The sequence below is a fragment of the Rattus norvegicus genome, chromosome 10, assembly GCF_021556685.1.
Source record: "Rattus norvegicus strain SHRSP/BbbUtx chromosome 10, alternate assembly SHRSP_T2T, whole genome shotgun sequence".
Classification (NCBI taxonomy): Eukaryota; Metazoa; Chordata; class Mammalia; order Rodentia; family Muridae; genus Rattus; species Rattus norvegicus.
In genome coordinates, this window is record NC_141543.1 from 52611826 (window position 1) to 52626063 (window position 14238).

General features: G+C 44.9%; 1 protein-coding gene and 1 long non-coding RNA gene across 7 annotated transcripts in view; one reads left to right on the top strand and one right to left on the bottom strand.

Moving 5' to 3' along the window:
- Specc1 (sperm antigen with calponin homology and coiled-coil domains 1) overlaps nt 1–14238 on the top strand; it is a 274496-nt gene that overhangs the window by 25223 nt on the left and 235035 nt on the right.
- LOC148002904 (uncharacterized) lies at nt 6089–8176 on the bottom strand. 2 transcript variants are annotated; one of them, XR_015631700.1, is made up of 2 exons: nt 7838–8176; nt 6089–7096 (listed from the first exon to the last, which is right to left on the bottom strand). It is a non-coding gene; the product is annotated as an uncharacterized LOC148002904 (long non-coding RNA). The 2 variants fall into 2 exon arrangements; XR_015631699.1 differs by having other exon boundaries at nt 6089–7227.

Consider the following 14238-nt stretch of genomic DNA (forward strand, 5'->3'; position numbering starts at 1 on the left):
GCATTTCGATGTACAGGGTCCTCTCTTGTCAAACCTGGGATGTTTTAGCTGCTGTACTCTGGTTCGTAAGGGCTCTGATCTCCTTGTCTCCTTGTTCTTGGACCCTGATGTCAAGTGTCAGATCCTTCTTCTGGTCCCAGCTGTTCTCGAGGCCTTTCTTCCCCACCTCCTTGTCTCCCTCTTTCATCAGCCTCTGTTGCTCATGGTGGCTGAGGTCCGAGGAAGATATTCAAGTTCTCCGATCATGTCCTGTGGCTCCTCATTCTGTGTCTGTAGATGCTCCTTAGAATTGGTTACTTCCTGCTTCAACCATAAAAATTTTCATTTTAAAATATACATCTTCCCTTTTTTTCTGAGACCGTCTTTCATTCGTTTGAGTCACATTTGTAACTATGAGGCCTTTATTTTATTTGTGGTGTTTTGAGACAGAGTCTCACCATGGCTTGGGGTAGAACATATTATGCACAGTTGAACTCAGAAATCTACCTGCCTCTGCTTCCCAGGTGCTGGGTTAAAGATGTGCATCACCGGGCCCTGCCTGGGACATTTTCTGGTGGTTGCTTTAGGATTTGTCAGGTTCCTTTGTGCAGGGTTGATTTTTATTAATTGTCTCTCTCTTCCAGTCTGGGACCTTCCTGGATCTCGGTATGTATGTTTGTCCTTTGAAATGTGGACATTTTGAGAATGAATTAATTTTCTTTAAAAGGCCACGCAAGTTTTCCAGTAAAATGTCCCCCATCTCCCCTTGCAGTGTTTTGATCTGACAAGAGGTTTCAGGGGTGATGCCTGCCTGTCCACATCTTCCTTGGAAGCCCAGAGTGTCAGGCAGCCCAGTGGGTTTGAAGGTCAGCTTTGATCATGGCTTCCCCTTTACAGTTAATAACGTTGGCTGTGGGGTGAAACTTTGATATTATGTGAGTGTGCTTTTCCACGACCATCATCGATGGTTTTGGCATGTCTCAGTGACTATGTTACAGTTGCAACATGGTGATTTTTTTTCCTAATTCTATTGTTTTCTTTACATTTTTCAGGTACTATTCTGTAGGTTAGAAATCCCTGTCCTGAACTTTTATTCTTTTGATATTATTCATATGCATTTAAATAATTTATTAGTTGTCATTATACTTATTTTGCTGAAATTGTCTCAAATTGGCCGTGTTGAACCCCTTCCCTTTAATTCCTCAGTCCATCCAATGTGACCACTCTAGATCTTTGATAACTTCCTTCCTTCTAGGACATCAATTATTTCTTGCGTGTGTTATACCTGATCAGCTTCTTCCAGTGTGTCCTATAAGGGGTGGCTTTAAACATCTACTTTAAATATCTAGGAAAGAAGAGTAGGCATATTAAATGTTGAATTTAAGTAGTAATCCAAGGGCTAGTGGAATGCCTAAGTGGGTGAAGATGCTTACTGCCAAGTCTGACAGCCTGAGTTCAATCCCTTGAACTCACGAGGTGGAAGGAGAGAGCCTACTGCCACAGTTGTACAGTTGTTCTCTTTTTTTTTTTTTTTGGTTCTTTTTTTTCGGAGCTGGGGACCGAACCCAGGGCCTTGCACTTCCTAGGTAAGCGCTCTACCACTGAGCTAAATCCCCAGCCCCCACAGTTGTTCTCTGATGTCCACATGAACACTCTGGCACAGGCACAAGTATGTGTGTATGAACACACACACACACACACACACACACACACACACACACACACACACTCACAGACACATACACAGAGTAAAATGTAAAAAGCATTTTTCAAAAGTGCCATCCGTCATAATTGTCATCGTTTTCCTCATAACTTAAGTTTGTACTCAAAACTGTGCAGGCCGAGATTTAGTAACCTGTGCGACTGGGTCCCTCCCGTCACTTAGAAGTTAATGGAAGCTGGGTGGTGTCTTTTTCATATTCATGGTAGTTAGCACTGTGTCTGGAACACAGGAGACAATGAAGATCTAGACTTTAGCCAGACATCACATACCTCCAATGCTAGCGTTCAGGAGAGTGAGGTGGGAGGGTAACCTGGTCTACACACCCATGTCAGCACCACATAAGCAATGCAATACCCAAAACAAAACAAATAAAGACTTGTACTTAAATGTGCTAAGTAGATTCTAGCTCAATCATGGCGTAAATCGTTTTTCTTCCTTCCTTCCTCCCTCCCTTCCTTCTTCCCTCCCTTCCTCCCTCCCTTCCTACTCCCTCCTTCCTCCTCCTCCTCCTCCTCTTCCTCCTCCTCCTCCTCCTCCTCCTCCTCCTCTTCCTCCTCCTCTTCCTTCTCTCTCTCTCTCTCTCTCCCTCCCTCCCTCCCTCCCTCTCTCCCCCTTCTTTCTTTCTTGGCAGTAGGGAATCAAATCTGCATATGGTAAATGTGTAGTTCACCACAGAGCTACACGTTTCAGGCCAATTCCCTTACTTTTCTAATGACTGATTCAGGAATAGTACAGTTGCATGGAAATGTTGCTAGGCCACGGGCCACGGTCAGAGCTTGCGTCTCCTGTGAGTGGGAAGCATTTCATAGGCTTCAGCATCTTGAAAGAGGCTCTCACCAGCTCTCTTCTCTGCAGTGCTGGTGAGGTTTTGTGATGGGATGCTTGTTAGGGCAGCCTTCAGAGCCCTGTGGCTCACTTCAATGGGAAGTGGTGTGAAACAGCTCTCAGCTCCGCAGAGGAGACCATGGTTTCTTTCACTGATTTCTATAACTTTAGGACAATCAGTCATTCAATTTCTGTTCTGTACTTTTCACTTGGGAGAGTGTGATAGCATCCTAAACAAACCATACCGAGGCATAATGATCTACAGTGAGACCCTTCACCACTGTCTGACGCGTGGAATGCTGCATGGTGCCCCATTTGTACACCTTTGCTGTTTTTGCATACTGGCTTAAAGATAAAGAAAAAGGAGTGATGAGAAACATGCTGTGCACGGAGTAAATAAGAGCTGTGTTATGGTAGAGAGCATGGTCACTGTGACAGCCATGAGGACTCTTCACTCTGTGTCCAGGGTTTTGATAGGTTCTGCACTGAGCCTGGGTCCCAGACTGTGATGACAATGGGACCGTCATGCTGTGTTGTTTTCAAACCCTAAGTGGGTTTAGGCAGATGGCACATGGAAAGGCAGTTTCATTAACAAACTGCATCCATGAGAAGGAACAGAACCTATAAGGAAATACTGAATGTCTATCAAGTAAGGGTGTGTGGGCACGTGTGTATGTGTCAGTGTTTAGTGTATGCAAGTGTGTGTGCATGGGCGTGTTTGAGAGTGTGTATAAATGAATGTGCATGCATGTGTGCATGTATATATGAGTTCCAGTTTATGTGTATGCATGGGCATGTATGTGTATTTGTGTGTAAGTATCTATGAATATGCCTGAATGCATATATGTGCACATGTGTCTGTACATGTGTATGTATGTATACATGTATATACAAGTATATATGTATTCCTTGTTTATCTGTGTTGCAAGTATAGGCATGGGTGTGTATGAATGTATGGGTAGGTATGTGTGAGTGTGTATGAATGTGTGTGCGCACACATGTGTGTGTGAACATGTACATGCTTTTGTATATATTTGTGCGTGCACATACATGTGTATGTGTGTGCATTAATATGCTTGTGTATGTGTGTGTGCATGCAAATGACTGTGTAGGTTCATGGTCAGGAAGAACATGTTCATTTCATCACTGCTATTTTAAAAATAAGATTTAAAGAAAGACTTTGTTTCCTGGATTTAATTTCTTTTTTCTTTTTTTTGGAGCTGGGGACCAAACCCAGGACCTTGCGCTTGCTAGGCAAGCGCTCTACCACTGAGCTAAATCCCCAACCCCCTGGATTTAATTTCTTATTTCAAGAAGTAACTCCAAGGGTTGAGGGCAGAGTGCTGGTGTACTATGCACAAAACCCTGGGCTCCATGCTCCATTTCAGCCCCTTCCTCTACAAAATGTAATTCTTTGCCAGGAGTGATGATTTCATCTCTAGTCTGAAGCTACTTGGGAGATTGAGCCAGGAGGATCATCTGGACCTGAGAGTTTGAAAGCAGTCTAGGAAAGACACCATCTCGAGAGAAGAAGGAAAAGTCATTCTTGCTTGGGGATGAAAATCCCATCCTCTCAGTTTTCGTCTGTTTTGCTTCTATTTTTATATTTACTTATGAATTGCTTGCGTATGTGTCTGTGGGTGCACACACTGGCCATAGCACATGTGTGGCGTCAGAAGACAACTTGTGGGGTTGTTTCTTTCCTTCCATCATGTGGGTTCTGAGGATTGGACTCATGTCCTCAGGCTTGGTGACAAGTGCCTTCCCCCCCTGAGCCATCTCATCAGGCCATGTTTCTGTTCTTTCAGGTCTCTTTTTGTGCGAGCTCTAGATCCCTTATTAATAGCAAGAGTGTTCATCCTAACATGATTACACATTTGTGGTCAGTATGTAGACAGCTGGAGCTAAATGGCGAGCTCTATCTCACACCAAACCAAACCAAACCAAACAAAAACAAAAAACACTAAGCAAATAAACTATGTAAATAAATAAAATCTTACAGTGCTGGCAATCAGACACAGGGCCTCACACATACCAGGTTTTTTCCTTTTTCTCTTGTTCTGAGATAGGCTCTCACAGTGGCCCTGGCTGGCTATACACTGCTGAGTCTCCTACCACCAAGACGTCAGGTTCTGGCTGGTTTGTTTTTGTTTTTTGAGACATGGTCTCTCTATAGAGCCCCTGCTGTCCTGGAACTTAGTGTGTTGACTGGCCTGGAACTCTCAGAGATCTGCCGGCTTTTGCCTCCCAAATGCTGAGGTTAAAAGTGTCCAGCTCTGACTAGTTTTGATGTCCGAATTCTCATTTGTTTCTCATTTTGCAAGTGTCCTATGATGGACACCAGACTCTCCCTCTGTTGTTATAAACACCACTGTACACATCACCATGTCTGTCTGTCTGTATCTGCACACATCTCCATGTCTGTCTGCATCTGCACACATCTCCATGTCTGTCTGCATCTGCACACATCACCATGTCTGTCTGCATCTGCACACATCACCATGTCTATATCTGCACACATACGTGCTCTGGCAGTGCGAATATTCCAGATCACTGAGATGATATTTGGGGGTTTTCCAGTTGTTCCCCTGACATGGTGACATTGAGAGAATCCTCATCTCAGACTATCAGCTCTCTCCTTTGTCCCTCTACTAAGCACCATGTCTGCTTCATCTGTCACACACTCAGGACTATGCTTAAATAATTGAGTGTTCCTTTTTAAAGTTCCCTTCTCGGTGCCACTGTCTTCTGTTTCTGTCCTTTCATCTCCAGCTGCTGCCTTATTAGTTATTCTGTCTTCTTCTTCTCTCTCTGTGTGAGACAGAGAGAGAGAGAGAGAAAGAGAGAGAGAGAGAGAGAGAGAGAGAGAGAGAGAGAGAGAGAGTGTTACATGTGTGCATGAAGTTGACATCCGGTATCACTTCTTTGACTGCTTTCCACTTTGTTATTTATTTGTTATTTATATATTTTTTTTCTTTTTTCTTTTTTTCGGAGCTGGGGACCGAACCCAGGGCCTTGCATTTGCTAGGCAAGCGCTCTACCACTGAGCTAAATCCCCAACCCCGTTATTTATATTTTTAAGATTTGTGTCTTATGTTATGTGTACGAGTGTTTTGTCTGTCTGTCTGTTTTTGCATTACCTGTATGCCTGGTGCCTGCAGAGCCCAGAGGGGGGGTGGTGCATTTTCCCCTGGAACTGGAGTTACGATGGTGGTAAACCACTGTGTTGGTGCTGGGAGCTGAATCCGGGCCAGCAGCAAAACTGTTAAGTTCTCTCAACTGCTGAGCTCTCTTTCCAGTCCCTGCTCCTTGTTTTTTGAAACGTGGTCCCTTATTGACTCTGGAGCTCACCAGTTCAACAAGACTGAACATCACATCTCACCCACACCTCAGCCCCAAGTGCTAGGGTTACAAGTGCTTGAGGCTATGCCTAGCTCTTAAGTGCCTGTTTGTGACTGAAGTCAGGTCTTCATGGGATTGCATTAAAGGAGTCATCCCCCCAGCCCTCCGTGTCTTAGTTCGTCTTCTATTGCTATGAAGAGACACCATGAACATGGCAACTCATACAAAAGCAAGCATTTAATTGGGGGCTTGAGTATAGTTTTAGAGGTTTAGTTCATGCAGGGAGCATGGTGGTGCACAGGCAGACATGGTGCTGGAGAGATAGGTGAGAGTTCTACATCCAGTTTCGAAAGGTTGAGAGACTGAACCTGGGCTGGGTTCAGGCCTTTGAAATCTCAAAGCCCACCTCAAGTGACAGGCTTCCTCCCAACAAGCCACACCTTCTAATCCCTCTCAAGTAGTTTTGATTTTTTTCTCCAGTGGGAGAGGACACAGAGCACAATGTTGCTTGCCTGTTAATTAGTTTAAAGAAATCTGTAGCTTGCTTAGGATCTAGGGAAGTGTCCATCAGTCTGTCAGTCAGTTTCATCTCGTCCTTAGAGAACAGTCTCTGAATCTGTTGTTAGACTGGAGGCTGTTCTCCACTTCATAGTGATTGGCTTTTCTTCTATGAGTCAACTTGACAAAAGGAAGGGCAGAAACAATGCTTTTATTTACCAGGTGCGGTGGGCACAGGCTTAATATGCCAGGTACTCTAGAGGCAGAGGCAGAGAATCACAGGTTCAAGACCAGCTTGGGCTACTTGATGAGACCCTGTTTCATGCTGGGTTTTGTTGTTGTTTTTTTTTTTTTAAGTTCTTTTATAAAAATTGCCAGACATGTACCATAAAATTATAGTTTGTAGAGTAGTATATGACAGCATGTAAAATTCCACATGTTCAAAAGAGGACACAGGAAAAGAAGTCCACCTTCTGTCCAGTTCGTGAGCCCTTTGTTCTCATGCCTGGGAAGAGTGAGTCGAAGTGTAGGATTGCCATGATGTGGGCGGACGTGCTGCACACAGTATCCCTGGAGAATGCCTGAAGCCACCATGGGCCCTCTTAACCATACATGCACCGAGAAATGGGAGGCCAGCTTCCTCCCACTGTCACCAGTCAGGATTGCATTGTGGTCAACTGTAAGCCCCTTTGCCATCTGCCAGGTAGAATGGCGTGATAAATTGATGTCCTGTATGAAAAATGACTTGAAGATTATACATGTCGGGGAGCCACTTGTGCTTCCTGTGGCCTGTCTGTCAGCTCCGCGTGTCTTCCTGTGGGCTATTGCGTTGTATCCTTTGTATTTGTGGGTGCCCAAGTCTGGCAGCGAGTAAAAACACCGTTTGTCTCCATTCAGCCTGCTGTGGTCATTTGACTATGTCCACGCTTACATTTCTACATCATAATAAACTCTCTCCCTCCTGTGACCCTGGCGTTCTGTGGGGTGTGTGCTTTCTTCTCTTTTGTTCAGTGTTTGACGCCGCTTGGGTCAATGTGGTATAAGGAGTACCTAACCAGGCTTCTTCTGGAAGCCCATTCTCTCTGCACCATTGACTGGTGCTTTCGGAATGTCAGAGTTAAGGCAGACTAAACTCCTGTATGTGCTTGGACTTAACTCTCAGTCTAATACATTGTTAGGTATCAGTCCACTCATCAGTAGTCTGTCCACTCATGTGCAAGCATCAGACTTTTTCAAATTCAGGCCTGCTTTTTTGAGAGGCAGTGCTGAGGATGGGTACCAGGGCCTCGCATGTGCTAGGCAGATACTGTACCACTGAGCCGCACCCCACCCTAGGCTTAAAATAAACATGCTTGGAAGAAAAGCCATGCGTGAGGGTCCTAGTAACGTCTCCATGGCACTGTGTTCTAGATTCATTCGGGAGTCTCGGCTGCTGACTGGTAGGAGATGGGCACTGATAGGGGCACTTACCTGCGCCGAGCAGACCGTGCTGGTGGAAGGAAGTACTCTTAGTTGTCTGTGGGCATCCTCTTGCCACCATGCTAGACGACAAGAGAGTGCAGGTGCTGCTGCTGTTCTGCAAATACTGTTGTTCACTGGCTCAGGTTAGGCTCACATCTGATGGCCTCATCAAGCGCCCTTCTTCAGCTAAATAGGTAGTCATGAATGTTCTCCAGAAAAGAATTATAGAAGTGTAAGCCAGCACATGAACATGAGCAGGCCGGTGACGGACGGGAGATGCACACTTCCCTCGCCGAAGACCTGCATCTCTGCATCTCTGCCCCTCTGCTGACTGCTCTGCTGGGTGTGGCATACACGGCACGGGCAGAAAAACAAGTACATCTTAGCATGAGTAAGCATTTGGTTATTTCTGGGGTTTTTGTTTTGTTTTTGTTTTGTTCGTTGAGACAGGGTCTCACTATGTAACCTTGGCTGGCCTGGAACTGACTACGTAGTGACCAGGCTGGCCTCAAAGTCAGAGACGCACCTGCCTCTGCCGTGGGAGTGTTGGGATCAAATGTGTGAGCCTCCGTGCCAAGCCACATTTGCTTATTTCTTAAGTTCCATCTTGAACTTTTCAGCTTCTTTCTTTTAGATAGTGACATTTACATGAACATTTGTTTTTAGTACCTTTCCCCTCCCCCTTTTGACATTTCCGTTGATTTAATTCAACACTTATTAATTGATACTGGTTCCTTGACAGGCAGTGTTCTAGGCACTGATGTGTGCTGGAGGACAGGACAGGCCGAGGAGAGATGTGCTCTTTCTGAACTATAATCTCAGGCTGTCTTCCCTGCTGTGGAGAGGTGGAGCATCATGGGTGTTACGCTGGAGGGTCAAGTCTAGGCAGGGGTTGATACAGTTAATAATCAACTTCAGTTAGCGCTCACACATTATCATCAAGGCAGCTTTGGGAGAAAGGAAAAGTGTGGATCTCCCTTATCTCAGAGGCTATCGTCTCAGCCTGTCTACCTGCAGGCTGTGTGGTCTTCAGCAGATTACTAACCTCTTGATCTCAGTAGCCCAGAGGGAGAAAATCATAGGTACCTCATAGGAGCTTGCTAAGAATTCAGTGTGAGGGCCAGAGGGGTGGCTCAGTGGTTAAAGGCACCCGCCACCAAGCCTCCCCACCTGATTTCGACTCCCAGTCTCACGTGATGGGAGGAGTAACTGATTCCTCTACGGGTCCACACTTTCACAGTGGCATGAGTGTACGCTTTCGTGTCTGCCACAAATAAATGCTAAACACTGAATCTGTTTTTAAGAATAACTAAATGGGACAACAAAAAAACCCTTAAAACTCTAGAAAAGTGTTATATATTAAGATAACTTTATTAATTTTAACTAAAATATTACTTGCTTAATCACTTTATTCAGTAACTTAAATAAAAAGCTTCTCCATGATTTTGATATGTTTGGTATCATGTGGCTAATAAGATGTGAAATATCAAAGACAGCTCCTTTAAACAGCTGTTGATGCCTCTTGTCACCATGGTAACTGCTAAGATAGGAACTGCCGGCCTCAGCATCTTTATTTCCTCGAGTCGTCATAGTTTGATGTTCACATCCTGCTGGCCGGATTTTGTTGCAATCATGTATAGCAGAGAGTTGCTACATTTATACTGAGCATTATGCTTGAGCAAACTTTAGTAGATTTGGAAGGTCTTGTGTAGTGACTTGTACTGGCTTACATGCACACAGGTAAAACACCCACACACATAAAATAAACAAACCTTTAAAAAATTGGTAGGAGGATACGTTAGGTACTAGGCCATTCTGTTACCATGGCTTCCTCTGCTCTTTTAGATCAGTGTATCTGAAAGATAAAGTACCAGTCAGAAGATAGATTCTCTTAGCAGCCCCGTTGGGAGGTTTTCTTGGCTACTGTGTTAGTGTTCTCTAGAGGGACAGAACTGATGCGTGCGCGAGTGTGCGCGCGCGCGCACACACACACACACACACACACACACACACACACACACACACGGTTTATTAAATCAGCTTACACTGCAGTAGTATCAACAGCTACCTTATCTGAAAGTCCAAAAACCCAGTAGTTGCTCAGTCCACAGCCTTAGAAGTCAGAGTTCCAACAGTGACTGTTCCTCACTAGACAGCCAGAGAGCATAGTGATGATTCAGTCCATGGACCTGGGTACTTGGCAGCTGAAATCCTGGAGGGCCCCCAGAGAGCTTCCCAGAGAGCCGCTGGTTGTCAGGCAACAGGGCAAGCCTAATTGTTCTATCATTAAAGGGATCAGCCGGTGTAGAGAGGGAAGGTCAAGTGAGCCAAAGACTACCCACGTACACTTGGGTGGACCTCCCCCACGCTAATGAAGACAAAAGGGACACATCTTTAACTGAGGATCCCTATTCAAACGATTCCAGGTCATAGCAAGCTGACATTAAGATCAATGGTCACAGCCTGGACCAAGGTCTCCCAGTGTCCAGTACCGGGCACGTGAGCTTATAGGGATCCTCCAGCTCTAGATGAGGCTCCTGAGTACAGCATCATAGAAAACCCCAAACTTGGCCCAGTCAGCAAGGCCTCTGCTGGGATTCTGGCCCTCAGAAACTGTGAGCTAACGTACATTTTGTTTTAAGCTGTCAGAAGTTGAGAGCAAGTTGTTACACAGCAATAGGTAACCATTGCAAATGACTGACAAACCTGTTTTTCCAGTCAGGTAAATGGCACTGATACCAGTAAACTCTTCTCTGCACAACATCCAACCTGTGGTCAAGTGCTGCTGCTCCCAGTAGGACCTGTTGATTTGGCTCGGGTGTATCTTTGATGAATCACTGTGTCTAACCAAAACCTGCCATTGGGTTTGAGGCTCCTGAAGGCTGTGGGTTTGTCCATGGAATTACCCATCTTTTCTGACCAGGGGCTCCTGACTCTCAGGATAAAGCTTCTGCTCCTCTCTCCCTCCCCACCCCAGGGAGCTATGTGGCTGGAGCTGTGCGTCTCTGGTCTTTTTCTAGGCACTCATCTCTTTCTAAGGCTCTTTCCCCCTTTCTTTCTTTAGAATAGAGTTTGCTTTTTTCTCATTCTGACTCTCCACCAGGTCACCAAGAGGCAGTTTTTAAGCTACCCTCTTACCCAGAAGCCCCAATTTTTCAGTATTTCCCATCTTAGTACAAAGCCAGAAAAAAAAATCGGCCAAGAAATGAGTGAAGAAAAATATATTGCCTTAAGTGGCAAGGGAGAACACGGGAGCTATTTTCAAAGCAATGCTCTCAAACAAAGGAAGTGTGGAGATTTTCCTGATGGGACCTACACATGTTCATATAGGAAAGCAGGAACATGTGCCCCTCTAGGGGCAGGAACATGCCTTTGCATACTCAGTGTAAGATATGATTGCATGCTCATTCTAAGGTCATAGTTCAAGAATGTAAGACGGCAGGCATGTGCTTAGGTCAGTGATGTGTTTGAACGGTTAAAAGGGTGGAAAAGAGGACTTCTGGGCACGCTCAGCTTATGTCATAGAGGTGACAGAGGAATGCCTTTGGGCACGCTCCCTTTCCTCCAAGAGGTTTCAGGTGAAACAAGAGGAAAAGACGTTTTGAATGTGTGCTAGCATAGGAGTTTTCTCCTTCAGGTGTCTGCCTCATTTAGTGGCTTCCCATAACTTTGGTGTATCCCTTGGAGATACATAGAAGCGTGTTAGTTAGGCACAGAACCAATGGTGTGTGTGTGTGTGTGTGTGTGTGTGTGTGTGTGTGTGTGTGTGTGTGTATGTGTGTGTCCACACGTGTTCATGATCTATTAGGATGACTTACAGGATGTGCTCTAGATAATCTGAGAATGGTTGTCTCACACTGGAGAGCCTGAGAATCTGGTTGTCGCTCAGTCCATGATGCTGGATATCTCCGCAGTGGAGGATCTTGGAGAGTGCTGGTCGTTAGTTTACCTTAGAGTCCTGAGGAAGCTGGTTCTAACAGCAGCATCAAGAGAGATGAACTCGCCAGTAAGAGTGAGTGCAAACAAGCCAAAAGCAGTTTCCTCCTTCCCCGTCTTGTTATCTGGGCTCCCATCAGAACGTGCCAACCACATGTAGGGTGGGTCTTCCTGCTTCAGATAATCTGGTCAAGACAGTGTCTTACGGGAGTGCCCAGTGCTTGGTATTTTAGTTTATTTTAGGCTCAGTTAAATTGGCAACCAGTATTATCTATTATAGCCTTTCTGGTACATATTTAAGTTCTAGTCAATACACGCTTATACTTGCCAAGAATTCTCTCAGTGTGACTTTATTTTTTAAGATCCGTTTATTTTATTCATGTAAATACATGGTAGCTGTCTTCAGACACACCAGAAGAGGGCACTGGATCCCATTACAGATGGTTGTGAGTCACCATGTGGTTGCTGGGAATTGAACTCAGGACCTCTGGAAGAGCAGACAGTGCTCTTAACCACTGAGCCATCGCTCCATCCCCATGAGCCATCGCTCCATCCCCAGTGTGACTTTTATATATAATGAAACCACACTGTAATATTTCTGAACTGATATACTACTGCAAAATTAAGTATTGGAAAAAATAAATTTTAATAAACATGAGCACAAACTAATATGTAAATGCCAGTGAACAAATATTATGACCCCATCATTTTAACTTTGCTGTATACAGGTGACCAGTAACTGCAGTATGCCCTTAAACTTCAAGCTTAGTTTTGTTAAGAGTGTAAATGACTCAGTGACTAAAAGCACTTGGTGCTCTTGCAAAGGACTTGGTTTCAGTTTCCAGTAACCACATGGGATGCTCACAACTGTCTGACTCCAGTTCTGACCTGACACTGGCCTTCTGTCTTCTGAATGCGACACACACACACACACACACACACACACACACCCCACAGCATGCACATAAAGAACACCAAATAGACACAAAGAAGAGTATAGATACAATAGCAATTCTTTCCAAGAGAGACATTATAGGCATAAATTATAAATTTTTCTCAGCCTACTTTAATAAACCTTCAACCTTTCCTCTCACCCATCACCCACCAGAGGCAGTGAAAGAGGAAAGTTACTAGGACATGGGGAAGGTGGACCTGTTTGGAAATAGTTCTTTGGGAGCAGTCCAATCTTCATTGTTAGGGTATCTACACTTCAGTGCAGTAGCACACCAAATACGAATCAGCAGAGGCAGTCAACCAGACCCAGCAAGGACAGTTCAATCCAGAAGAAGCCTCAGCAAGGCTTGCCAATGGGCTGTGTTGCAGAAGTGGCAAGAAGCTGCAGGAACCCAACGAGAAGGTCTTTGGGGAGTTTCTCTCTAAGGCATCACCACAGGCGGAGTCAGCAACACAGTGTAAGGCGAACCAGTACAGGCTCATCATTAGCAAAGGATGGTGATGCGGAGCAAAGCAAACTGATGGTCGCTCTCCCACTGTCTGTGAGGCCGTATTGCTATTCCTTCAGCATGCATCCTTTCACCTGTGTCTGCTTCTGCTTCAAGAAAACAGTCTTTCACCTATGTTATTTGTCATAACTGACTTTCCAAAGAAACCAGAAGTTATTTATATTTTAATGATTAAGGCAGAGTCTTGGTGTATAGCTGAACATTAGTTACTTTTCTGTTGCTGCGATAAAGTACCACGACCAAAGGAGCCTACAGAAGCTGGAGGCATTGGATCCCTTTGGAGCTGGTGCAAGAGGCAGTTGTAAGCTTCCTGACGTAGGTGCTGGGGCCAGAACTTGGGTCCTTTGGAAGAGCGGTATGTGCTGTTAACTGAGCTGTCTCTTCAGCCCCAGGACTCTTTTTCCTAAGATACTTTTGGAAGTTGTAATGGCTATTCCTGGTTGTCAGCTTGACTATATCTGGAATGAACTACAATCCAGAATTGGAGGGCTCACCTGTGATCCAGACCTTGAAGCATAGTGGCTATGAAAAACTTAGGCCCAGGCAAGGTAGTACACGCCTTTATTCCCAAGAGACTAAGGCAAGGAGATCTCTGAGTTCAAGGTCAGCCTGAGACAAAACAGGTCCTAGATCCAGACGAGGTGGTTCACACCTTTAATCTGAGCCACACCTTCTGCTGGAGACCTACATAAGGACATTGGAAGAAGGAGGATTCACTCTTCTTTGCCTGTTTACATTTACTTGCCAACACATCTGTTGGAATCTACCTCTACAGAAGAGCAGCTCAAACAACTAGCCTCGTGGGACTGAGCAACTAGACTCTTAGACTTCCCCTTCACAGCTGACCACTGTTGGGGAGTTGGACTACAGACTGTAAGTCATCATAGTAAATTCCCTTAATATAGAAAGATATTCCATACGCTCTGTGACTCTAGAGAACTCTGACTAATGCAGAAGTTTTTTCTATTACTGATTGTACAACACTTTCTAGTAGGTAGGTCACTGATTTTG